The sequence below is a fragment of the Acipenser ruthenus genome, chromosome 44, assembly GCF_902713425.1.
Source record: "Acipenser ruthenus chromosome 44, fAciRut3.2 maternal haplotype, whole genome shotgun sequence".
Classification (NCBI taxonomy): Eukaryota; Metazoa; Chordata; class Actinopteri; order Acipenseriformes; family Acipenseridae; genus Acipenser; species Acipenser ruthenus.
Genome location: NC_081232.1, coordinates 5,234,501 through 5,255,712, shown reverse-complemented (window position 1 = coordinate 5,255,712; position 21,212 = coordinate 5,234,501). Strand labels below are relative to the sequence as shown.

General features: G+C 40.4%; 32 non-coding genes and 22 pseudogenes across 32 annotated transcripts; all 54 read left to right on the top strand.

Annotated features, from left to right (window-relative positions):
* Positions 1-79: 79 nt before the first annotated feature.
* LOC131712780 (5S ribosomal RNA) lies at positions 80-198 on the top strand. Its single transcript, XR_009314669.1, has one exon. It is a non-coding gene; the product is annotated as a 5S ribosomal RNA (ribosomal RNA).
* Positions 199-298: 100 nt separating this feature from the next.
* On the top strand, positions 299-417 carry LOC131719100 (5S ribosomal RNA). Its single transcript, XR_009317996.1, has one exon. It is a non-coding gene; the product is annotated as a 5S ribosomal RNA (ribosomal RNA).
* Positions 418-517: 100 nt separating this feature from the next.
* LOC131715127 (5S ribosomal RNA) lies at positions 518-626 on the top strand (annotated as a pseudogene).
* Positions 627-740: 114 nt separating this feature from the next.
* On the top strand, positions 741-849 carry LOC131715437 (5S ribosomal RNA; annotated as a pseudogene).
* Positions 850-963: 114 nt separating this feature from the next.
* LOC131711328 (5S ribosomal RNA) lies at positions 964-1,082 on the top strand. Its single transcript, XR_009313212.1, has one exon. It is a non-coding gene; the product is annotated as a 5S ribosomal RNA (ribosomal RNA).
* Positions 1,083-1,182: 100 nt separating this feature from the next.
* On the top strand, positions 1,183-1,301 carry LOC131714360 (5S ribosomal RNA; annotated as a pseudogene).
* Positions 1,302-1,401: 100 nt separating this feature from the next.
* LOC131710745 (5S ribosomal RNA) lies at positions 1,402-1,520 on the top strand. Its single transcript, XR_009312627.1, has one exon. It is a non-coding gene; the product is annotated as a 5S ribosomal RNA (ribosomal RNA).
* A 114-nt stretch (positions 1,521-1,634) lies between these two features.
* Positions 1,635-1,753, top strand: LOC131719099 (5S ribosomal RNA). Its single transcript, XR_009317995.1, has one exon. It is a non-coding gene; the product is annotated as a 5S ribosomal RNA (ribosomal RNA).
* A 114-nt stretch (positions 1,754-1,867) lies between these two features.
* Positions 1,868-1,976, top strand: LOC131715436 (5S ribosomal RNA; annotated as a pseudogene).
* A 114-nt stretch (positions 1,977-2,090) lies between these two features.
* LOC131715300 (5S ribosomal RNA) lies at positions 2,091-2,209 on the top strand (annotated as a pseudogene).
* Positions 2,210-2,309: 100 nt separating this feature from the next.
* On the top strand, positions 2,310-2,428 carry LOC131713765 (5S ribosomal RNA; annotated as a pseudogene).
* A 100-nt stretch (positions 2,429-2,528) lies between these two features.
* Positions 2,529-2,647, top strand: LOC131719098 (5S ribosomal RNA). Its single transcript, XR_009317994.1, has one exon. It is a non-coding gene; the product is annotated as a 5S ribosomal RNA (ribosomal RNA).
* Positions 2,648-2,761: 114 nt separating this feature from the next.
* LOC131716236 (5S ribosomal RNA) lies at positions 2,762-2,870 on the top strand (annotated as a pseudogene).
* A 100-nt stretch (positions 2,871-2,970) lies between these two features.
* On the top strand, positions 2,971-3,089 carry LOC131719097 (5S ribosomal RNA). The gene has a single exon (XR_009317993.1). It is a non-coding gene; the product is annotated as a 5S ribosomal RNA (ribosomal RNA).
* A 100-nt stretch (positions 3,090-3,189) lies between these two features.
* On the top strand, positions 3,190-3,308 carry LOC131710874 (5S ribosomal RNA). The gene has a single exon (XR_009312756.1). It is a non-coding gene; the product is annotated as a 5S ribosomal RNA (ribosomal RNA).
* A 100-nt stretch (positions 3,309-3,408) lies between these two features.
* On the top strand, positions 3,409-3,517 carry LOC131715796 (5S ribosomal RNA; annotated as a pseudogene).
* Positions 3,518-3,631: 114 nt separating this feature from the next.
* LOC131712582 (5S ribosomal RNA) lies at positions 3,632-3,750 on the top strand. Its single transcript, XR_009314473.1, has one exon. It is a non-coding gene; the product is annotated as a 5S ribosomal RNA (ribosomal RNA).
* A 100-nt stretch (positions 3,751-3,850) lies between these two features.
* LOC131712602 (5S ribosomal RNA) lies at positions 3,851-3,969 on the top strand. Its single transcript, XR_009314493.1, has one exon. It is a non-coding gene; the product is annotated as a 5S ribosomal RNA (ribosomal RNA).
* Positions 3,970-4,083: 114 nt separating this feature from the next.
* On the top strand, positions 4,084-4,202 carry LOC131719096 (5S ribosomal RNA). The gene has a single exon (XR_009317992.1). It is a non-coding gene; the product is annotated as a 5S ribosomal RNA (ribosomal RNA).
* A 100-nt stretch (positions 4,203-4,302) lies between these two features.
* Positions 4,303-4,421, top strand: LOC131719095 (5S ribosomal RNA). Its single transcript, XR_009317991.1, has one exon. It is a non-coding gene; the product is annotated as a 5S ribosomal RNA (ribosomal RNA).
* A 100-nt stretch (positions 4,422-4,521) lies between these two features.
* Positions 4,522-4,630, top strand: LOC131715126 (5S ribosomal RNA; annotated as a pseudogene).
* A 114-nt stretch (positions 4,631-4,744) lies between these two features.
* On the top strand, positions 4,745-4,853 carry LOC131715647 (5S ribosomal RNA; annotated as a pseudogene).
* A 100-nt stretch (positions 4,854-4,953) lies between these two features.
* On the top strand, positions 4,954-5,062 carry LOC131714306 (5S ribosomal RNA; annotated as a pseudogene).
* A 114-nt stretch (positions 5,063-5,176) lies between these two features.
* Positions 5,177-5,295, top strand: LOC131719094 (5S ribosomal RNA). The gene has a single exon (XR_009317990.1). It is a non-coding gene; the product is annotated as a 5S ribosomal RNA (ribosomal RNA).
* A 114-nt stretch (positions 5,296-5,409) lies between these two features.
* Positions 5,410-5,528, top strand: LOC131712918 (5S ribosomal RNA). The gene has a single exon (XR_009314806.1). It is a non-coding gene; the product is annotated as a 5S ribosomal RNA (ribosomal RNA).
* Positions 5,529-5,628: 100 nt separating this feature from the next.
* Positions 5,629-5,747, top strand: LOC117967540 (5S ribosomal RNA). The gene has a single exon (XR_004662086.2). It is a non-coding gene; the product is annotated as a 5S ribosomal RNA (ribosomal RNA).
* Positions 5,748-5,861: 114 nt separating this feature from the next.
* On the top strand, positions 5,862-5,970 carry LOC131715125 (5S ribosomal RNA; annotated as a pseudogene).
* Positions 5,971-6,084: 114 nt separating this feature from the next.
* On the top strand, positions 6,085-6,203 carry LOC131712917 (5S ribosomal RNA). The gene has a single exon (XR_009314805.1). It is a non-coding gene; the product is annotated as a 5S ribosomal RNA (ribosomal RNA).
* Positions 6,204-6,303: 100 nt separating this feature from the next.
* Positions 6,304-6,422, top strand: LOC117967542 (5S ribosomal RNA). Its single transcript, XR_004662088.2, has one exon. It is a non-coding gene; the product is annotated as a 5S ribosomal RNA (ribosomal RNA).
* Positions 6,423-6,536: 114 nt separating this feature from the next.
* On the top strand, positions 6,537-6,645 carry LOC117967432 (5S ribosomal RNA; annotated as a pseudogene).
* A 114-nt stretch (positions 6,646-6,759) lies between these two features.
* Positions 6,760-6,878, top strand: LOC131714092 (5S ribosomal RNA; annotated as a pseudogene).
* Positions 6,879-6,978: 100 nt separating this feature from the next.
* LOC131719092 (5S ribosomal RNA) lies at positions 6,979-7,097 on the top strand. The gene has a single exon (XR_009317988.1). It is a non-coding gene; the product is annotated as a 5S ribosomal RNA (ribosomal RNA).
* Positions 7,098-7,197: 100 nt separating this feature from the next.
* On the top strand, positions 7,198-7,316 carry LOC131719110 (5S ribosomal RNA). Its single transcript, XR_009318006.1, has one exon. It is a non-coding gene; the product is annotated as a 5S ribosomal RNA (ribosomal RNA).
* Positions 7,317-7,416: 100 nt separating this feature from the next.
* LOC131717089 (5S ribosomal RNA) lies at positions 7,417-7,535 on the top strand. The gene has a single exon (XR_009315974.1). It is a non-coding gene; the product is annotated as a 5S ribosomal RNA (ribosomal RNA).
* Positions 7,536-7,635: 100 nt separating this feature from the next.
* On the top strand, positions 7,636-7,754 carry LOC117419247 (5S ribosomal RNA; annotated as a pseudogene).
* Positions 7,755-7,868: 114 nt separating this feature from the next.
* LOC131719091 (5S ribosomal RNA) lies at positions 7,869-7,987 on the top strand. Its single transcript, XR_009317987.1, has one exon. It is a non-coding gene; the product is annotated as a 5S ribosomal RNA (ribosomal RNA).
* A 100-nt stretch (positions 7,988-8,087) lies between these two features.
* On the top strand, positions 8,088-8,206 carry LOC131713175 (5S ribosomal RNA). The gene has a single exon (XR_009315059.1). It is a non-coding gene; the product is annotated as a 5S ribosomal RNA (ribosomal RNA).
* Positions 8,207-8,306: 100 nt separating this feature from the next.
* On the top strand, positions 8,307-8,425 carry LOC131719090 (5S ribosomal RNA). Its single transcript, XR_009317986.1, has one exon. It is a non-coding gene; the product is annotated as a 5S ribosomal RNA (ribosomal RNA).
* A 100-nt stretch (positions 8,426-8,525) lies between these two features.
* Positions 8,526-8,644, top strand: LOC131710891 (5S ribosomal RNA). The gene has a single exon (XR_009312774.1). It is a non-coding gene; the product is annotated as a 5S ribosomal RNA (ribosomal RNA).
* A 100-nt stretch (positions 8,645-8,744) lies between these two features.
* Positions 8,745-8,863, top strand: LOC131712825 (5S ribosomal RNA). The gene has a single exon (XR_009314715.1). It is a non-coding gene; the product is annotated as a 5S ribosomal RNA (ribosomal RNA).
* A 108-nt stretch (positions 8,864-8,971) lies between these two features.
* Positions 8,972-9,080, top strand: LOC131715124 (5S ribosomal RNA; annotated as a pseudogene).
* Positions 9,081-14,988: 5,908 nt separating this feature from the next.
* LOC131716045 (5S ribosomal RNA) lies at positions 14,989-15,097 on the top strand (annotated as a pseudogene).
* Positions 15,098-15,211: 114 nt separating this feature from the next.
* Positions 15,212-15,330, top strand: LOC131719089 (5S ribosomal RNA). The gene has a single exon (XR_009317985.1). It is a non-coding gene; the product is annotated as a 5S ribosomal RNA (ribosomal RNA).
* A 100-nt stretch (positions 15,331-15,430) lies between these two features.
* On the top strand, positions 15,431-15,559 carry LOC131714354 (5S ribosomal RNA; annotated as a pseudogene).
* Positions 15,560-15,673: 114 nt separating this feature from the next.
* Positions 15,674-15,782, top strand: LOC131715123 (5S ribosomal RNA; annotated as a pseudogene).
* A 100-nt stretch (positions 15,783-15,882) lies between these two features.
* On the top strand, positions 15,883-16,001 carry LOC131719088 (5S ribosomal RNA). Its single transcript, XR_009317984.1, has one exon. It is a non-coding gene; the product is annotated as a 5S ribosomal RNA (ribosomal RNA).
* Positions 16,002-16,101: 100 nt separating this feature from the next.
* LOC131719087 (5S ribosomal RNA) lies at positions 16,102-16,220 on the top strand. Its single transcript, XR_009317983.1, has one exon. It is a non-coding gene; the product is annotated as a 5S ribosomal RNA (ribosomal RNA).
* Positions 16,221-16,320: 100 nt separating this feature from the next.
* Positions 16,321-16,439, top strand: LOC131719086 (5S ribosomal RNA). The gene has a single exon (XR_009317982.1). It is a non-coding gene; the product is annotated as a 5S ribosomal RNA (ribosomal RNA).
* Positions 16,440-16,539: 100 nt separating this feature from the next.
* On the top strand, positions 16,540-16,658 carry LOC131712867 (5S ribosomal RNA). Its single transcript, XR_009314755.1, has one exon. It is a non-coding gene; the product is annotated as a 5S ribosomal RNA (ribosomal RNA).
* Positions 16,659-16,758: 100 nt separating this feature from the next.
* On the top strand, positions 16,759-16,877 carry LOC131714326 (5S ribosomal RNA; annotated as a pseudogene).
* A 114-nt stretch (positions 16,878-16,991) lies between these two features.
* On the top strand, positions 16,992-17,110 carry LOC131720816 (5S ribosomal RNA). Its single transcript, XR_009319713.1, has one exon. It is a non-coding gene; the product is annotated as a 5S ribosomal RNA (ribosomal RNA).
* A 100-nt stretch (positions 17,111-17,210) lies between these two features.
* Positions 17,211-17,329, top strand: LOC131719085 (5S ribosomal RNA). The gene has a single exon (XR_009317981.1). It is a non-coding gene; the product is annotated as a 5S ribosomal RNA (ribosomal RNA).
* Positions 17,330-17,429: 100 nt separating this feature from the next.
* LOC131713253 (5S ribosomal RNA) lies at positions 17,430-17,548 on the top strand (annotated as a pseudogene).
* A 114-nt stretch (positions 17,549-17,662) lies between these two features.
* Positions 17,663-17,771, top strand: LOC131716303 (5S ribosomal RNA; annotated as a pseudogene).
* The last annotated feature ends 3,441 nt before the right edge of the window (positions 17,772-21,212 follow it).

The window sequence follows — 21,212 nt, the reverse complement described above, 5'->3', positions numbered from 1 at the left end:
TGTGGAGGCCAAAAGGAAATTTTGGAGGAATCACCCCCAGCTCACTAAACATAAAAGTCATGAAAGCAGAAATGCAATCACCTGCGGCCACACCACCTTGAATAAGCCTGATCTCGTCTGATCTCAGAAGCTAAGCAATGTTGGGCTTGGTTAGTACTTGGATGGGAGACCACCTGGGAATATCAAGTGCTGTAGGCATTACATTTTACAATTGAAATGTGTGGAGGACAAAAGGAAATTTTGGAGGAATCACCCCCAGCTCCCTAAACATAAAAGTCATGAAAGCAGAAATGCAATCGCCTGCGGCCACACCACCTTGAATAAGCCTGATCTCGTCTGATCTCAGAAGCTAAGCAATGTTGGGCTTGGTTAGTACTTGGATGGGAGACCACCTGGGAATATCAAGTGCTGCAGGCATTACATATTACAATTGAAATGTGTGGAGGACAAAAGGAAATTTTGGAGGAATCACCCCCAGCTCACTAAACATAAAAGTCATGAAAGCAGAAATGCAATCGCCTGCGGCCACACCACCTTGAATAAGCCTGATCTCAGAAGCTAAGCAATGTTGGGCTTGGTTAGTACTTGGATGGGAGACCACCTGGGAATATCAAGTGCTGCAGGCATTACATTTTTGTAATTACATTTTACAATTGAAATGTGTGGAGGACAAAAGGAAATTTTGGAGGAATCACCCCCAGCTCACTAAACATAAAAGTCAAGAAAGCAGAAATGCAATCGCCTGTGGCCACACCACCTTGAATAAGCCTGATCTCAGAAGCTAAGCAATGTTGGGCTTGGTTAGTACTTGGATGGGAGACCACCTGGGAATATCAAGTGCTGCAGGCATTACATTTTTGTAATTACATTTTACAATTGAAATGTGTGGAGGACAAAAGGAAATTTTGGAGGAATCACCCCCAGCTCACTAAACATAAAAGTCATGAAAGCAGAAATGCAATCGCCTGCGGCCACACCACCCTGAATAAGCCTGATCTCGTCTGATCTCAGAAGCTAAGCAATGTTGGGCTTGGTTAGTACTTGGATGGGAGACCACCTGGGAATATCAAGTGCTGCAGGCAATACATTTTACAATTGAAATGTGTGGAGGACAAAAGGAAATTTTGGAGGAATCACCCCCAGCTCACTAAACATAAAAGTCATGAAAGCAGAAATGCAATTGCCTGCGCCCACACCACCTTGAATAAGCCTGATCTCGTCTGATCTCAGAAGCTAAGCAATTTTGGGCTTTGTTAGTACTTGGATGGGAGACCACCTGGGAATATCAAGTGCTGCAGGCATTACATTTTACAATTGAAATGTGTGGAGGCCAAAAGGAAATTTTGGAGGATTCACCCCCAGCTCACTAAACATAAAAGTCATGAAAGCAGAAATGCAATCGCCTGCGGCCACACCACCTTGAATAAGCCTGATCTCGTCTGATCTCAGAAGCTAAGCAATGTTGGGCTTGGTTAGTACTTGGATGGGAGACCACCTGGGAATATCAAGTACTGCAGGCATTAAATTTTTGTAATTACATTTTACAATTGAAATGTGTGGAGGACAAAAGGAAATTTTGGAGGAATCACCCCCACCTCCCTAAACATAAAAGTCATGAAAGCAGAAATGCAATCGCCTGCGGCCACACCACCTTGAATAAGCCTGATCTCGTCTGATCTCAGAAGCTAAGCAATGTTGGGCTTGGTTAGTACTTGGATGGGAGACCACCTGGGAATATCAAGTGCTGCAGGCATTACATTTTTGTAATTACATTTTACAATTGAAATGTGTGGAGGACAAAAGGAAATTTTGGAGGAATCACCCCCAGCTCACTAAACATAAAAGTCAAGAAAGCAGAAATGCAATCGCCTGTGGCCACACCACCTTGAATAAGCCTGATCTCAGAAGCTAAGCAATGTTGGGCTTGGTTAGTACTTGGATGGGAGACCACCTGGGAATATCAAGTGCTGCAGGCATTACATTTTTGTAATTACATTTTACAATTGAAATGTGTGGAGGACAAAAGGAAATTTTGGAGGAATCACCCCCAGCTCACTAAACATAAAAGTCATGAAAGCAGAAATGCAATCGCCTGCGGCCACACCACCCTGAATAAGCCTGACCTTGTCTGATCTCAGAAGCTAGGCAATGTTGGGCTTGGTTAGTACTTGGATGGGAGACCACCTGGGAATATCAAGTGCTGCAGGCAATACATTTTACAATTGAAATGTGTGGAGGCCAAAAGGAAATTTTGGAGGAATCACCCCCAGCTCACTAAACATAAAAGTCATGAAAGCAGAAATGCAATTGCCTGCGCCCACACCACCTTGAATAAGCCTGATCTCGTCTGATCTCAGAAGCTAAGCAATTTTGGGCTTGGTTAGTACTTGGATGGGAGACCACCTGGGAATATCAAGTGCTGCAGGCATTACATTTTACAATTGAAATGTGTGGAGGCCAAAAGGAAATTTTGGAGGATTCACCCCCAGCTCACTAAACATAAAAGTCATGAAAGCAGAAATGCAATCGCCTGCGGCCACACCACCTTGAATAAGCCTGATCTCGTCTGATCTCAGAAGCTAAGCAATGTTGGGCTTGGTTAGTACTTGGATGGGAGACCACCTGGGAATATCAAGTGCTGCAGGCATTACATTTTTGTAATTACATTTTACAATTGAAATGTGTGGAGGACAAAAGGAAATTTTGGAGGAATCACCCCCAGCTCACTAAACATAAAAGTCATGAAAGCAGAAATGCAATCGCCTGCGGCCACACCACCTTGAATAAGCCTGATCTCAGAAGCTAAGCAATGTTGGGCTTGGTTAGTACTTGGATGGGAGACCACCTGGCAATATCAAGTGCTGCAGGCATTACATTTTACAATTGAAATGTGTGGAGGACAAAAGGAAATTTTGGATGAATCACCCCCAGCTCACTAAACATAAAAGTCATGAAAGCAGTAATGCAATCGCCTGCGGCCACACCACCTTGAATAAGCCTGATCTCGTCTGATCTCAGAAGCTAAGCAATGTTGGGCTTGGTTAGTACTTGGATGGGAGACCACCTGGGAATATCAAGTGCTGCAGGCATTACATTTTACAATTGAAATGTGTGGAGGACAAAAGGAAATTTTGGAGGAATCACCCCCAGCTCACTAAACATAAAAGTCATGAAAGCAGAAATGCAATCGCCTGCGGCCACACCACCTTGAATAAGCCTGATCTCGTCTGATCTCAGAAGCTAAGCAATGTTGGGCTTGGTTAGTACTTGGATGGGAGACCACCTGGGAATATCAAGTGCTGCAGGATTTACATTTTACAATTGAAATGTGTGGAGGACAAAAGGAAATTTTGGAGGAATCACCCCCAGCTCACTAAACATAAAAGTCATGAAAGCAGAACTGCAATCGCCTGCGGCCACACCACCTTGAATAAGTCTGATCTCAGAAGCTAAGCAATGTTGGGCTTGGTTAGTACTTGGATGGGAGACCACCTGGGAATATCAAGTGCTGCAGGCATTACATTTTTGTAATTACATTTTACAATTGAAATGTGTGGAGGCCAAAAGGAAATTTTGGAGGAATCACCCCCAGCTCACTAAACATAAAAGTCATGAAAGCAGAAATGCAATCGCCTGCGGCCACACCACCTTGAATAAGCCTGATCTCGTCTGATCTCAGAAGCTAAGCAATGTTGGGCTTTGTTAGTACTTGGATGGGAGACCACCTGGGAATATCAAGTGCTGCAGGCATTACATTTTACAATTGAAATGTGTGTAGGACAAAAGGAAATTTTGGAGGAATCACCCCCAGCTCCCTAAACATAAAAGTCATGAAAGCAGGAATGCAATCGCCTGCGGCCACACCACCTTGAATAAGCCTGATCTCGCCTGATCTCAGAAGCTAAGCAATGTTGGGCTTGGTTAGTACTTGAATGGGAGACCACCTGGGAATATCAAGTGCTGCAGGCATTACATTTTTGTAATTACATTTTACAATTGAAATGTGTGGAGGCCAAAAGGAAATTTTGGAGGAATCACCCCCAGCTCACTAAACATAAAAGTCATGAAAGCAGAAATGCAATCGCCTGCGGCCACACCACCTTGAATAAGCCTGATCTCGTCTGATCTCAGAAGCTAAGCAATGTTGGGCTTGGTTAGTACTTGGATGGGAGACCACCTGGGAATATCAAGTGCTGCAGGCATTACATTTTACAATTGAAATGTGTGGAGACCAAAAGGAAATTTTGGAGGAATCACCCCCAGCTCACTAAACATAAAAGTCATGAAAGCAGAAATGCAATCGCCTGCGGCCACACCACCTTGAATAAGCCTGATCTCGTCTGATCTCAGAAGCTAAGCAATGTTGGGCTTGGTTAGTACTTGGATGGGAGACCACCTGGGAATATCAAGTGCTGCAGGCATTACATTTTACAATTGAAATGTGTGGAGGACAAAAGGAAATTTTGGAGGAATCACCCCCAGCTCACTAAACATAAAAGTCATGACAGCAGAAAAGCAATCGCCTGCGGCCACACCACCTTGAATAAGCCTGATCTCAGAAGCTAAGCAATGTTGGGCTTGGTTAGTACTTGGATGGGAGACCACCTGGGAATATCAAGTGCTGCAGGCATTACATTTTTGTAATTACATTTTACAATTGAAATGTGTGGAGGACAAAAGGAAATTTTGGAGGAATCACCCCCAGCTCACTAAACATAAAAGTCATGAAAGCAGAAAAGCAATCGCCTGCGGCCGCACCACCTTGAATAAGCCTGATCTCAGAAGCTAAGCAATGTTGGGCTTGGTTAGTACTTGGATGGGAGACCACCTGGGAATATCAAGTGCTGCAGGCATTACATTTTACAATTGAAATGTGTGGAGGACAAAAGGAAATTTTGGAGGAATCACCCCCAGCTCACTAAACATAAAAGTCATGAAAGCAGAAATGCAATCGCCTGCGGCCACACCACCTTGAATAAGCCTGATCTCAGAAGTTAAGCAATGTTGGGCTTGGTTAGTACTTGGATGGGAGACCACCTGGGAATATCAAGTGCTGCAGGCATTACATTTTTGTAATTACATTTTACAATTGAAATGTGTGGAGGACAAAAGGAAATTTTGGAGGAATCACCCCCAGCTCACTAAACATGAAAGTCATGAAAGCAGAAATGCAATCGCCTGCGGCCACACCACCTTGAATAAGCCTGATCTCGTCTGATCTCAGAAGCTAAGCAATGTTGGGCTTGGTTAGTACTTGGATGGGAGACCACCTGGGAATATCAAGTGCTGCAGGCATTACATTTTTGTAATTACATTTTACAATTGAAATGTGTGGAGGCCAAAAGGAAATTTTGGAGGAATCACCCCCAGCTCACTAAACATAAAAGTCATGAAAGCAGAAATGCAATCGCCTGCGGCCACACCACCTTGAATAAGCCTGATCTCGTCTGATCTCAGAAGCCAAGCAATGTTGGGCTTGGTTAGTACTTGGATAGGAGACCACCTGGGAATATCAAGTGCTGCAGGCATTACATTTTACAATTGAAATGTGTGGAGGACAAAAGGAAATTTTGGAGGAATCACCCCCAGCTCCCTAAACATAAAAGTCATGAAAGCAGAAATGCAATCGCCTGCGGCCACACCTCCTTGAATAAGCCTGATCTCGCCTGATCTCAGAAGCTAAGCAATGTTGGGCTTGGTTAGTACTTGGATGGGAGACCACCTGGGAATATCAAGTGCTGCAGGCATTACATTTTTGTAATTACATTTTACAATTGAAATGTGTGGAGGCCAAAAAGAAATTTTGGAGGAATCACCCCCAGCTCACTAAACATAAAAGTCATGAAAGCAGAAATGCAATCGCCTGCGGCCACACCACCTTGAATAAGCCTGATCTCAGAAGCTAAGCAATGTTGGGCTTGGTTAGTACTTGGATGGGAGACCACCTGGGAATATCAAGTGCTGCAGGCATTACATTTTTGTAATTACATTTTACAATTGAAATGTGTGGAGGACAAAAGGAAATTTTGGAGGAATCACCCCCAGCTCACTAAACATAAAAGTCATGAAAGCAGAAATGCAAACGCCTGCGGCCACACCACCTTGAATAAGCCTGATCTCGTCTGATCTCAGAAGCCAAGCAATGTTGGGCTTGGTTAGTACTTGGATAGGAGACCACCTGGGAATATCAAGTGCTGCAGGCATTACATTTTACAATTGAAATGTGTGGAGGACAAAAGGAAATTTTGGAGGAATCACCCCCAGCTCCCTAAACATAAAAGTCATGAAAGCAGAAATGCAATCGCCTGCGGCCACACCTCCTTGAATAAGCCTGATCTCGCCTGATCTCAGAAGCTAAGCAATGTTGGGCTTGGTTAGTACTTGGATGGGAGACCACCTGGGAATATCAAGTGCTGCAGGCATTACATTTTTGTAATTACATTTTACAATTGAAATGTGTGGAGGCCAAAAAGAAATTTTGGAGGAATCACCCCCAGCTCACTAAACATAAAAGTCATGAAAGCAGAAATGCAATCGCCTGCGGCCACACCACCTTGAATAAGCCTGATCTCAGAAGCTAAGCAATGTTGGGCTTGGTTAGTACTTGGATGGGAGACCACCTGGGAATATCAAGTGCTGCAGGCATTACATTTTTGTAATTACATTTTACAATTGAAATGTGTGGAGGACAAAAGGAAATTTTGGAGGAATCACCCCCAGCTCACTAAACATAAAAGTCATGAAAGCAGAAATGCAAACGCCTGCGGCCACACCACCTTGAATAACCCTGATCTCGCCTGATCTCAGAAGCTAAGCAATGTTGGGCTTGGTTAGTACTTGGATGGGAGACCACCTGGGAATATCAAGTGCTGGAGGCATTACATTTTACAATTGAAATGTGTGGAGGACAAAAGGAAATTTTGGAGGAATCACCCCCAGCTCACTAAACATAAAAGTCATGAAAGCAGAAATGCAATCGCCTGCGGCCACACCACCTTGAATAAGCCTGATCTCGTCTGATCTCAGAAGCTAAGCAATGTTGGGCTTGGTTAGTACTTGGATGGGAGACCACCTGGGAATATCAAGTGCTGCAGGCATTACATTTTACAATTGAAATGTGTGGAGGACAAAAGGAAATTTTGGAGGAATCACCCCCAGCTCACTAAACATAAAAGTCATGAAAGCAGAAATGCAATCGCCTGCGGCCACACCACCTTGAATAAGCCTGATCTCATCTGATCTCAGAAGCTAAGCAATGTTGGGCTTGATTAGTACTTGGATGGGAGACCACCTGGGAATATCAAGTGCTGCAGGCATTACATTTTACAATTGAAATGTGTGGAGGCCAAAAGGAAATTTTGGAGGAATCACCCCCAGCTCACTAAACATAAAAGTCATGAAAGCAGAAATGCAATCGCCTGCGGCCACACCACCTTGAATAAGCCTGATCTCGTCTGATCTCAGAAGCTAAGCAATGTTGGGCTTGATTAGTACTTGGATGGGAGACCACCTGGGAATATCAAGTGCTGCAGGCATTACATTTTACAATTGAAATGTGTGGAGGACAAAAGGAAATTTTTGAGGAATCACCCCCAGCTCCCTAAACATAAAAGTCATGAAAGCAGAAATGTAATCGCCTGCGGCCACACTACCTTGCATAAGCCTGATCTCGTCTGATCTCAGAAGCTAAGCAATGTTGGGCTTGGTTAGTACTTGGATGGGAGACCACCTTTGAATATCAAGTGCTGCAGGCATTAAATTTTTGTAATTACATTTTACAATTGAAATGTGTGGAGGACAAAAGGAAATTTTGGAGGAATCACCCCCAGCTCACTAAACATAATAGTCATGAAAGCAGAAATGCAATCGCCTGCGGCCACACCACCTTGAATAAGCCTGATCTCGTCTGATCTCAGAAGCTAAGCAATGTTGGGCTTGGTTAGTACTTGGATGGGAGACCACCTGGGAATATCAAGTGCTGCAGGCATTACATTTTACAATTGAAATGTGTGGAGGACAAAAGGAAATTTTGGAGGAATCACCCCCAGCTCACTAAACATAAAAGTCATGAAAGCAGAAATGCAATCGCCTGCGGCCACACCACCTTGAATAAGCCTCATCTCGTCTGATCTCAGAAGCTAAGCAATGTTGGGCTTGGTTAGTACTTGGATGGGAGACCACCTGGGAATATCAAGTGCTGCAGGCATTACGTTTTACAATTGAAATGTGTGGAGGACAAAAGGAAATTTTGGAGGAATCACCCCCAGCTCACTAAACATAAAAGTCATGAAAGCAGAAATGCAATCGCCTGCGGCCACACCACCTTGAATAAGCCTGATCTCGTCTGATCTCAGAAGCTAAGCAATGTTGGGCTTGGTTAGTACTTGGATGGGAGACCACCTGGGAATATCAAGTGCTGCAGGCATTACATTTTACAATTGAAATGTGTGGAGGACAAAAGGAAATTTTGGAGGAATCACCCCCAGCTCACTAAACATAAAAGTCATGAAAGCAGAAATGCAATCGCCTGCGGCCACACCACCTTGAATAAGCCTGATCTCGTCTGATCTCAGAAGCTAAGCAATGTTGGGCTTGGTTGGTACTTGGATGGGAGACCACCTGGGAATATCAAGTGCTGCAGGCATTACATTTTACAATTGAAATGTGTGGAGGACAAAAGGAAATTTTGGAGGAATCACCCCCAGCTCACTAAACATAAAAGTCATGAAAGCAGAAAGGCAATCGCCTGCGGCCACACCACCTTGAATAAGCCTGATCTCGTCTGATCTCAGAAGCTAAGCAATGTTGGGCTTGGTTAGTACTTGGATGGGAGACCACCTGGGAATATCAAGTGCTCCAGGCATTACATTTTTGTAATTACATTTTACAATTGAAATGTGTGGACAAAAGATTTTGGAGGAATCACCCCCAGCTCACTAAACATAAAAGTCATGAAAGCAGAAATGCAATCGCCTGCGGCCACACCACCTTGAATAAGCCTGATCTCAGAAGCTAAGCAATGTTGGGCTTGGTTAGTACTTGGATGGGAGACCACCTGGGAATATCAAGTGCTGCAGGCATTACATTTTACAATTGAAATGTGTGGAGGACAAAAGGAAATTTTGGAGGAATCACCCCCAGCTCACTAAACATAAAAGTCATGAAAGCAGAAATGCAATCGCCTGCGGCCACACCACCTTGAATAAGCCTGGTGCATTGTGGGATTGGTCAGGTGATCATAGGAGGAATCTCTGTTTGGGGATTTTATTTTGAGTTTTTTCTACTTTAATATTCATCTTTTTTCTTGGATTTTCTTTGGACATTTCTAGGACTGTTGTGATTGAAAAGGATTGTGTGCCTGGAGTTGTGGATGTACAACGGACAATGTCCCTAGGCATGTCTAGGCATGCCGGGGACACAAGTGGAGCTGAAAAAAGGCCTCATGGAGAAAAAAGGATTTATAAAAAAGAGTATACGGTTGTTGTTCTGGTTAAGGACAATTCAAAGATTTCAGCTGAAGATGTGATAAATGCCACTGATAAGCAGTGTGGATTTGGGAAAGTATTTGCATGTGTTCCTAAACAACAGGACAAATATGAAATTACGGTGGAGAGCAGAGAAGTGGCTGAAATACTGCTTGGAGGAATATGCATAAAGGGAAATAATTTTGAATGTGAGCCACTTTCTTCAGGTAAAGTGGTGGTTTCTTTTTTAAATTTGCCTGCATATATATCTGTCCTGGACATTAGGAGTAAGCTAATGGCATGGGGAGTTGTAATCTGCTCAGATGTGAAAAGAAGGTTTTACCCAGGTACTCATGTTGCTGATGGGACAAGGTTTGTTATGGTTCAATTCACTAATGAAGTAAAGTCATTGCCTTACAGCGCAAAGTTTGTAACAGCTGAGGGGCTGAGACATTTTAGGGTGATACATAACAATCAACATAAAGTTTGCCTGTCATGTCTGTCCTCGGAACATCTACTCAAGGACTGCCCCACTTTCATTTGTTTTGATTGCGGGGTTCAGGGGCACTCAAGCAGGAACTGTGCAGCGCCGCGTTGTGAGGAGTGTAGGAGGAAGCCGCAGTGGTGCATTTGCATTGACTCGGACAGTAAGGCTGGGAGCAAGGACAAGGGTACTGACAGTGATAGAGGAACTGAGGAAGACGATGATATTACTGGACCACTGGAGCATAAGGAGTTGGAGGGCACTCATAAAAAAGCAGGAAGTGAAACTGCAGTACCGAGACTGAATGCTGGAGAGGAGCCTCAAGCTGCAGTTATAGAAATGGAGGCTGCTGATGACCAAACACTATCGACAGATATTGCAAGGGAGTCGGGGGACTGGGTGGAAGCTGCATCAACAAATGGGAAAGTGGTGAGTGAAACTGCAGCACCGAGAATGAATGCTGGGAAGGAGCCACAAGCTGCAGTTATAGAAATGGAGGCTGCTGATGACCAAACACTATCGACAGATATTGCAAGGGAGATGGGGGTCCGGTTGGAAGCTGCATCAACAAGTAAGGAGGGGGTAGAGCAGGTACAAGCTGCTGGAGACTGTTCAACAGAAGGGTTGAGCATAACTTGCCCTTTAGGGAAAACTATGCTAACTGTGGCTGAGGGAATTGGAAATAACAAAATAGAGAAGGAGGAATGGGTTGAGACAGGGGGAAAAAAAATGTTTAGAAGATCGAAGGTGAAAGTGAAACCTAACCTTGATAAGATCACATCCAGATGTGTGAGGAAAAAGAAAGACATTGGGACATTGGTTTGCAAAACAACGGTTGCAAAAATGATTAAAACAAAAGGGTTTGATGTTCTGCAGGAAGAGGAAGCATAATGGTCAGGTTTTTGAAAGAATTGTTTCTTCTTTTTGCAGGAATGGTCTCAATATTATCACTTAATGTAAATGGGTTAAGGAATTTTGCTAAACTTGAAAAAGTTTTAATTAATGTAAATAAGAATGATATTGTCTGCCTGCAGGAAACTTTCTGGGATGACGTTTTTATTCATGATTTCAAGCATTTATGGAATGGGGACATCTATACTAGTAATTATTCCAACCACAGGAGAGGGGTGGCTGTATTAGTTAGTAATAATTTTAAGGAAAGCGTTTCTTTGTTAGAGAAGGATACCGAAGGGAGATTTATAAAAATGCAAATTAATTTTAAAAATAATTGTTTTGAATTGGTTAATTGTTATGCTCCTAATGATCAAAAGGAGCGTTTTGATTTTTTTACTGGCCTAGAGAGACACCTAGGAGCAGACAATGTCATTATGGTGGGAGACTTCAATGTAGCTATGAGCACTATTGACATAGCATCAGGAATGGTTTTCAAAGGTGATTATTCCAGAAATTTGTTGGCAAGGCATTTGGAGAATTATAATTATATTGATTTCTGGAGATGCCGAAATTCTTTAAAGAGGGATTTCTCCAGGAGACAGTTTGTACAAAAGGAATTAAACCAAAGCAGAATAGATTTTGGAATATGTCATGTTAACTTTCTTAGCTACCTGGGGAAGATTGGTTATAAATTCACCTCTTTCAGCGATCATGCTGCTTTCTCTTTTCAAGTCCTGTTAATAAGTTGCATAAAGGACCAGGGTTGTGGTGTCTTAATAATCAATTTTTGAAAGAAGATTTGTTTAGTAAGGGAATTGAAATATTAATTAGGGATAGTATGAAGTGTCCATTGTTTCAAAATGAAAAACGAATATGGTGGGATCATTTAAAATACAATATAAAGAAATACTGCATTCAATATGGGATAAATAGAAATAAAATTAAAATTAAGAATGAGCAGGAGGTTCAGGTAGAACTTAAACGTGAATATGAGAAGGCAGCAGAACTGATGGATATGAATTATAACAGAATTGAGGAATTGCAAGACAAAATTAAAGGAATTGAAAACGAGCGCTGTGAGGGGGCAATACTAAGATCCAAAGCCAGACATGTGGTGGAGGGAGAGAAAAGCACTACATTCTTTTTTGGGCTTGAAAAACAAAGACAACAGGATTCCTATATAGAAGAACTGACTAAAAGTAATGGGGAAGTAACTGAAGAACAGGGTGAAATCTTAAAAGAAGTTTGTAATTTTTACACAGGGCTTTTTAAAAAACAAGGTACAATTTTGGAGGAGAGGGAGAAAATACTTTCTTTTATAGCAACTAAAGTGAGTGAGGAAGACAGGGAGAGTTGTGAGAAGGAGATTAGGTTGGAGGAACTAGAAGATGCCTTGCAGGATATGACAACTAATAAAAGTCCTGGTTCAGATGGGTTAACCCTGGAATTTTATCTTAAATTTAAAAATCTTATCTGCCCTATTTTATTACAAGTATTTAAAGAGGTTAAAGAGAAAGGTCTTTTAAGTCCAACAATGAGAATGGGGATAGTTACTTTAATCTACAAGAAACAAGGAGATAAAGCCTTATTAAAAAACTATCGGCCCATAAGTCTGTTGAATTGTGATTATAAGGCACTAACAAGGATTTTCGTAAATCGTTTGAAAGCGGTATTGCCTAGCATAATATCCTCCTCCCAAACTTATTGTGTGCCAGGAAGGGATATAGCGGATACAATATGTTCGGTAAGGGATGTAGTTAGTTACTTGAAAATGGAGCAAAAAGAAGGCTATATTTTAAAAGTAGATCAGGAAAAAGCCTTTGATAGGGTGGAACATGATTACTTATTAGAGGTGCTGCAGAGATTTGGTTTTGGGAATAGTTTTACCTCATGGGTTAAGATTTTTTATACCAATATTTTTAGTAGGGTAAAATGTAATGGCAATCTGACTGAGTTCTTCCCAGTGGAGAGGTCAGTGAGACAGGGATGTCCTCTCTCTGCTTTGCTGTATTCAGTAATTGCAGAACCCCTGAGCCTGGCAATACAAGGGAATAAAGACATAATTGGAGTCCCAATTCCTGGTTGTAATGAAAAATCAATTATATATCAGCATGCAGATGACACCACACTCACAGTGTCGAGTTTAGACAGCATCCCAAAAATAATGGAAGTGTTCACATCTTACTGTTCTGCTTCAGGGGCAAAAATCAATATTGATAAATCAGAAATTCTCCCTATAAGGAAAAGCAATACACTTTTAGATATACCTTTCAAAATTGCAGAGGAAAGCCTTCAGATCTTGGGGGTATATATTGGATTGGAAGAGAGGTCAGTGGCTGAAAAGAACTGGCAGGAAAAGATAATCAAAATGAGGGCCATCTTGAATTTGTGGAGTGGCAGGGAGTTGACTCTGAAGGGTAAAGTCTTGGTCATTAATAGTCTGTTTCTTTCCAGGATATGGTATTTACTGAGTGTTAAGGAGATCCCCCAGTGGGCTGAGAAAGAGATTAAAAACATGATGGTTAGGTTTCTGTGGGCTGGGAAACCTGCTAAGATCAGCTATAATACAGTCATTGGGAAAATCAGTAAAGGAGGGCTAATGCTGGCAGATATTGAGCTAAAACGAAAGAGCTTTCGAATTAAAGTGGTTAAAAAGTTTTTAGACCCTACGAATAACAGTGTATGGAAGCACTTTCTGAAACATTTCTTATCAAATTGTGGGGGTTTGGGAATGGGGGAAGAAATTCTATTAATGTGTCTTAAACCTTCAATGGTAAAGGATGTTCCCTGGATTTATAAAGAAGTTCTAGTGGCTTGGTCCGAGTTCTTGCAGCATGTCTCTTTTAAGCCAGAGACCAGAGAACAAATATTGGAGCAGCCTCTTTTTTTGAACCCACTGTTAAAAGTGCAAGGTGTGACACTTTATAAAAAGAGTTTTATAGAAGCAGGTGTTAGTAAAATTAAAGACATTATGTACGTTTTTAAAGAAGGCTTTTTACCCAGTTTGGCAATAGTTGACTTGGTAAAAGAAAAGAACGAAGATATTCCCATTAGTATAATAATAAAGGAGTACAGTAAAATACAAAGTGCCGTCCCTGAGAGTTGGGTGAGGGTTATTAATCAAGAACATAACAGCAAACTGTCACGTGGAGTTTCTTTGCCTGTGTTTCTTCTAAAAAGGGAAAATAAATACTTTAACATTATTGAATGTACGACCAAATTGTTCTATTTAGTGTTAATGAGTGTGGTTTTTAAAAAGCCAACGTCGGAGCAATTCTGGCAAAAAATATTTCCAAACTTTAAAATCTGTACAATTTGGAATAATGTAAGACAGACTTATAAATCTCCCGAATGTGAAGAAAATGATTTTAAACTGAGGCACAACTGCATCTTTACAAAGTGGCTCCTTTTTAAAATGCACAAAAGTGACAATGCCTTGTGTTCAGTGTGTCAAAGTAGAGAGGAAGGATTATTGCATCTACTTGTAAAATGCACTGAACTGCAGGGGCTGAGGGAATACTTGAGGGGTTTAATAGAGGGGTTCTTTAAATTTGCAGAGCAGAATGTACTCAATACATTGTCATGGGAGGAAATGTTTTTGTTTGGATTGACTGATAAAATAGATAATGTTAACACTCTAGCGGTGAACTTATTTTTGAGTTATGCAAAGTATACAATTTTAAAGAGAAGAAACATGGCGGAGTTTCATAATATGAAAGTAGATATTGTAAAATTGTATATTTTTTATGTGAAGAGAAATATTTCATATATATTTCATTACTGTGTAGAACATAAACAAATGGAGCATTTTGATGAAAAAATTCTCTATAACAATATTTTTCTTAGGAAAACACATAACAGCCTTGTTTTCAAGTTGTAAATATTGTACAATGTTAGAAAAATAAATAAATAAATAAATAAAAAAAAATAAGGCTGATCTCGTCTGATCTCAGAAGCTAAGCAATGTACAATGCTTTTTATTGGTTAGTACTTGGATGGGAGACCACCTGGGAATATCAAGTGCTGCAGGCATTACATTTTTGTAATTACATTTTACAATTGAAATGTGTGGAGGACAAAAGGAAATTTCAGAGAAATCACCCCCAGCTCACCGAACATAAAAGTCATGAAAGCAGAACTGCAATCGCCTGCGGCCACACCGCCTTGAATAAGACTGATCTCAGAAGCTAAGCAATGTTGGGCTTGGTTAGTACTTGGATGGGAGACCACCTGGGAATATCAAGTGCTGCAGGCATTACATTTTTGTAATTACATTTTACAATTGAAATGTGTGGAGGACAAAAGGAAATTTTGGAGGAATCACCCCCAGCTCACTAAACATAAAAGTCATGAAAGCAGAAATGTAATCGCCTGCGGCCACACCACCTTGAATAAGCCTGATCTCGTCTGATCTCAGAAGCTAAGCAATGTTGGGCTTGGTTAGTACTTGGATGGGAGACCACCTGGGAATATCAAGTGCTGCAGGCATTACATTTTACAATTGAAATGTGTGGAGGACAAAAGGAAATTTTGGAGGAATCACCCCCAGCTCACTAAACATAAAAGTCATGAAAGCAGAAAGGCAATAGCCTGCGGCCACACCACCTTGAATAAGCCTGATCTCGTCTGATCTCGTCTGATCTCAGAAGCTAAGCAATGTTGGGCTTGGTTAGTACTTGGATGGGAGACCACCTGGGAATATCAAGTGCTCCAGGCATTACATTTTTGTAATTACATTTTACAATTGAAATGTGTGGAGGACAAAAGGAGATTTTGGAGGAATCACCCCCAGCTCACTAAACATAAAAGTCATGAAAGCAGAACTGCAATCGCCTGCGGCCACACCACCTTGAATAAGCCTGATCTCAGAAGCTAAGCAATGTTGGGCTTGGTTAGTACTTGGATGGGAGACCACCTGGGAATATCAAGTGCTGCAGGCATTACATTTTACAATTGAAATGTGTGGAGGACAAAAGGAAATTTTGGAGGAATCACCCCCAGCTCACTAAACATAAAAGTCATGAAAGCAGAAATGCAATCGCCTGCGGCCACACCACCTTGAATAAGCCTGATCTCGTCTGATCTCAGAAGCTAAGCAATGTTGGGCTTGGTTAGTACTTGGATGGGAGACCACCTGGGAATATCAAGTGCTGCAGGCATTACATTTTACAATTGAAATGTGTGGAGGACAAAAGGAAATTTTGGAGGAATCACCCCCAGCTCACTAAACATAAAAGTCATGAAAGCAGAAACGCAATCGCCTGCGGCCACACCACCTTGAATAAGCCTGATCTCGTCTGATCTCAGAAGCTAAGCAATGTTGGGCTTGGTTAGTACTTGGATGGGAGACCACCTGGGAATATCAAGTGCTGCAGGCATTACATTTTACAATTGAAATGTGTGGAGGACAAAAGGAAATTTTGGAGGAATCACCCCCAGCTCACTAAACATAAAAGTCATGAAAGCAGAAATGCAATCGCCTGCGGCCACACCACCTTGAATAAGCCTGATCTCGTCTGATCTCAGAAGCTAAGCAATGTTGGGCTTGGTTAGTACTTGGATGGGAGACCACCTGGGAATATCAAGTGCTGCAGGCATTACATTTTACAATTGAAATGTGTGGAGGACAAAAGGAAATTTTGGAGGAATCACCCCCAGCTCACTAAACATAAAAGTCATGAAAGCAGAAATGCAATCGCCTGCGGCCACACCACCTTGAATAAGCCTGATCTCGTCTGATCTCAGAAGCTAAGCAATGTTGGGCTTGGTTAGTACTTTGATGGGAGACCACCTGGGAATATCAAGTGCTTCAGGCATTACATTTTACAATTGAAATGTGTGGAGGACAAAAGGAAATTTTGGAGGAATCACCCCCAGCTCACTAAACATAAAAGTCATGAAAGCAGAAATGCAATCGCTTGCGGCCGCACCACCTTGAATAAGCCTGATGTCGTCTGATCTCAGAAGCTAAGCAATGTTGGGCTTGGTTAGTACTTGGATGGGAGGCCACCTGGGAATATCAAGTGCTGCAGGCATTACATTTTTGTAATTACATTTTACAATTGAAATGTGTGGAGGACAAAAGGAAATTTTGGAGGAATCACCCCCAGCTCACTAAACATAAAAGTCATGAAAGCAGAAATGCAATCGCCTGCGGCCACACCACCTTGAATAAGCCTGATCTCGTCTGATCTCAGAAGCTAAGCAATGTTGGGCTTGGTTAGTACTTGGATGGGAGACCACTTGGGAATATCAAGTGCTGCAGGCATTACATTTTACAATTGAAATGTGTGGAGGACAAAAGGAAATTTTGGAGGAATCACCCCCAGCTCACTAAACATAAAAGTCATGAAAGCAGAAATGCAATCGCCTGCGGCCACACCACCTTGAATAAGCCTGATCTCGTCTGATCTCAGAAGCTAAGCAATGTTGGGCTTGGTTAGTACTTGGATGGGAGACCACCTGGGAATATCAAGTGCTGCAGGCATTACATTTTACAATTGAAATGTGTGGAGGACAAAAGGAAATTTTGGAGGAATCACCCCCAGCTCACTAAACATAAAAGTCATGAAAGCAGAAATGCAATCGCCTGCGGCCACACCACCTTGAATAAGCCAGATCTCGTCTGTTCTCAGAAGCTAAGCAATGTTGGGCTTGGTTAGTACTTGGATGGGAGACCACCTGGGAATATCAAGTGCTGCAGGCATTACATTTTTGTAATTACATTTTACAATTGAAATGTGTGGAGGACAAAAGGAAATTTCAGAGGAATCACCCCCAGCTCACCGAACATAAAAGTGATGAAAGCAGAACTGCAATCGCCTGCGGCCACACCATCTTAAATAAGTCTGATCTCAGAAGCTAAGTAATGTTGGGCTTGGTTAGTACTTGGATGGGAGACCACCTGGGAATATCAAGTGCTGCAGGCATTACATTTTTGTAATTACATTTTACAATTGAAATGTGTGGAGGACAAAAGGAAATTTCGGAGGAATCACCCCCAGCTCACCGAACATAAAAGTCATGAATGCAGAACTGCAATCGCCTGTGGCCACACAACCTTGAATAAGCCTGATCTCGTCTGATCTCAGAAGCTAAGCAATGTTGGACTTGGTTAGTTCTTGGATGGGAGACCACCTGTACGGTGTCCATTTTAGGACATCCTCAGACCTTACCCCTCCTGAAGTCAATCCTCACCCCTCCTCAAATCAATCCTCACCCCTCCTCGATTCAATCATCAGACATCAGACCTCACCCCTCCTCAAATCAATCCTCACCCCTCCTCGATTCAATCGTCAGACATCAGACCTCACCCCTCCTCGAGTCAATCGTCAGACCTCCTCGAGTCAATCGTCACCCCTCCTCGAGTCAATCGTCAGACCACTTCAAGCCATACTATCCTCTCCCCCTTTTTATGGTTACTGGAATAGCTGGACAGAAGTTTAGCAGTGCAGTTTTACTTGCTCGAGAGACCGGTGTGTACTAGAACAATTTAAAAAAAAATAAAAATAAAAAATACACAAATTAAATAGGCCTATATTAATATACGTACACAAACGTACCTTAATAGGACAGCGTGAGTTAGTGCAGTTCAATGTGTTGTACGTTAATTTGAAAATACCTTAAAGAAACTACGTATATTTTTTTCACATTTTTTAATTACTTTTATAATATAGGTTGCTGGTGTTTTGCAGTGTTGAAAATCAGACGATGGAAAACCAGAACCGTATCCTTTAAATGAAAACATACACCAATAACTCATATTTTTCTAAGTAACATGCACACTTACCGTTTTATTTGCTTTATTTTAATTTCAAAAGTTGTTTATGAGTTAATGTAAATATTCGTGAAAATAATGTGTTAATAAGTAAGCTAAAGATAATTGAATGTCCGAATTACTGAATTGATAGTAGCTAGCTACATATAAAGTAATATAATAAAATACAATAAAAACATTAGATTTGGTTGCAATTATGTTATTTTCGAATAATTCAAAATTACATTTACATTAACCTCATAAAATAAAGTGTATTCTATTTATTTAAATTACAGCAACCTTCACTATCACCGTACTTCAGATCAACTAATCCTGAAACTCTTTAATGATGGGTACACCCAAAAAGAGATCGTGAGAATGCTTGAAGCCCGTGGTCACAAAATGACGTAAGTATATTTATATTTCTTATCTTACTTTTGTGCATAATATATAAATTAACTCTTTTATATATTTGAGTTATCAACAAGGTTTTTGAAAGGACATTTATACTACAAACAAAGATTAACACTTAAGTTTGTGATCGGTCATATGATTTGTATCAACACACGTTTATTTATATACAGTTTACCATCTCATTTTGATATAACAGGTTAGTGAAAATACAGTATGTTTGTTTTAAGTAAATACAGTTAATACTACAGTGCAAACTTTCACCTACCACTAATCAATAATCATTCACCTTCAACAAAAAAAATAATAAAATGTAATCTTTAATATTTCAACACTCCCCCTAAGGTTAATATGTCAGTTACAATCTTCTTCTGTTTCACCTATGTAATTAATGCCAACCTTAAGTTATGTTTACTGTTTTAAGTGAAAGGCATCTGAGAAGAATTCTTAAAGCACTGGGATTGAGGCGAAGAAGTGATCACAGACCACTGCATGCAATACGTCAGGCTATAGGGGTATTCAATAGATTTCCTAGCTATCCCTTTTGTAATAAAAACAACCTTTAAACTGTGATTTACCAAACAAATTATTTTAATTGTATGTGTGTGTGTGTATATATATATATATATATATAGTGTGAATCTTGGGGAGGCCTTCATCCAGCAGTGGATTGAAAAAGGCTGAAGATGATGATGATGATATATAATGTAATTTCACTCTATATTCCAGAATGAACTTAAACATTGGTCACCAGCCAAAGGTATTCGAGCAATGTACAGGAGAATAAGGGACGGAAAGGGTCTCCGGCCTTGCTACAGGTATTTATCATTTTCTGTACATTAATAGATAGCTCCCTGATAAATACTTACGTTGGGAGCTTTTTGTTATTTTTCCTTTTGACACCTTTGTTTCATAAGGTATTTTTCTTAGTTTGTTTTTTTTACACATAATGGTACTTATTCAATTATGTCTCAAAAGAGTTTGATTTCTTTGCTTTAGATAGAATTATAATTAATGAAGAATGAAGCAAACATTATGAAACACACACAGACACACATATATACACATACATATATGCGCGCCATGTATGTACATACATTGCACTAACAAAATATTTGATGGTACGAAATATTAGAGAATACCCGTAATAGCGGGTAGGACTACCTCCAGCTGCAATTACAGCTGTTAGGGCTATTCTCTAATATGTCGTAGTCTCTAATATTTAGTTAGGGCACTGTATAATGTATATAAATAACCTTATTTTTATAGAGATGATGTCCATGAATTCATGAGAGAGCTGGATGGTAGCGGTCTTGTGAGACGTCGTGCAGGGAGAAAAAGAATAGAAAGGAGGAATTACTTTAGTCACGGACCCAATGACAGCTGGCATATAGATGGTAAGTACTGAGTATCATATTGTAAGTAGGGTATATATCAAAGACGCTAAAAGAGCATTGAATCATTTTTTTTTGTATTCATGTTGCAGGAAATGATAAACTAAGGTTTTATGGAATTTGGATTCACATTTGCATTGATGGGTATGTGAAAATAATAAATATACATGTAGATCAAAGACAGAAGTGCTTTGACAATGAGTACAACAAAATCAGCTTTAAAACGCATGCTGTAAAATAACTTTTCATTTTGTTGTCTCTATATGATTTTCTATCTCTACCTTTATTTAAACATTAATGTAACCACTTATATTTTTTAAATCTTTGATAAAAATCTTTTGTATGTATCCATCCATGCATCTATCTATAATCTATCAATCTATCTTTATGTAACTTACGTTTTTTTAAATCTTTATACAAATAGGTTTTCTCGGTATCTGATCTGGATTAAAGCAGGAACCTCAAACCGTAAACAGAACTTTATTGCAAGATATTTTCTGGATGCAGTTTCAGCGTTAAATGGTTTGTATTACATTAAGGCCTAATAGCTTCATAAAAGACAGACAATAAGCTCATTTGCTGATCACAGATAAATGTAATCTTATTTGTGTGGCTGTTCTTTCATTAATTATGAAAAAGTGTATGATAAAAGAAACAAACACCAAAATAACATGTTAAAAATATAAATTATTTTGATTAAAGGAAAAAAAATATTGAAATGTCCAACATTGTAGTTCTTAGCAATACCTTCCTTATATAACTTTTAAAATGCTTTAACTTGTTTTGAAGGTTGCCCCAGGCTCATGAGA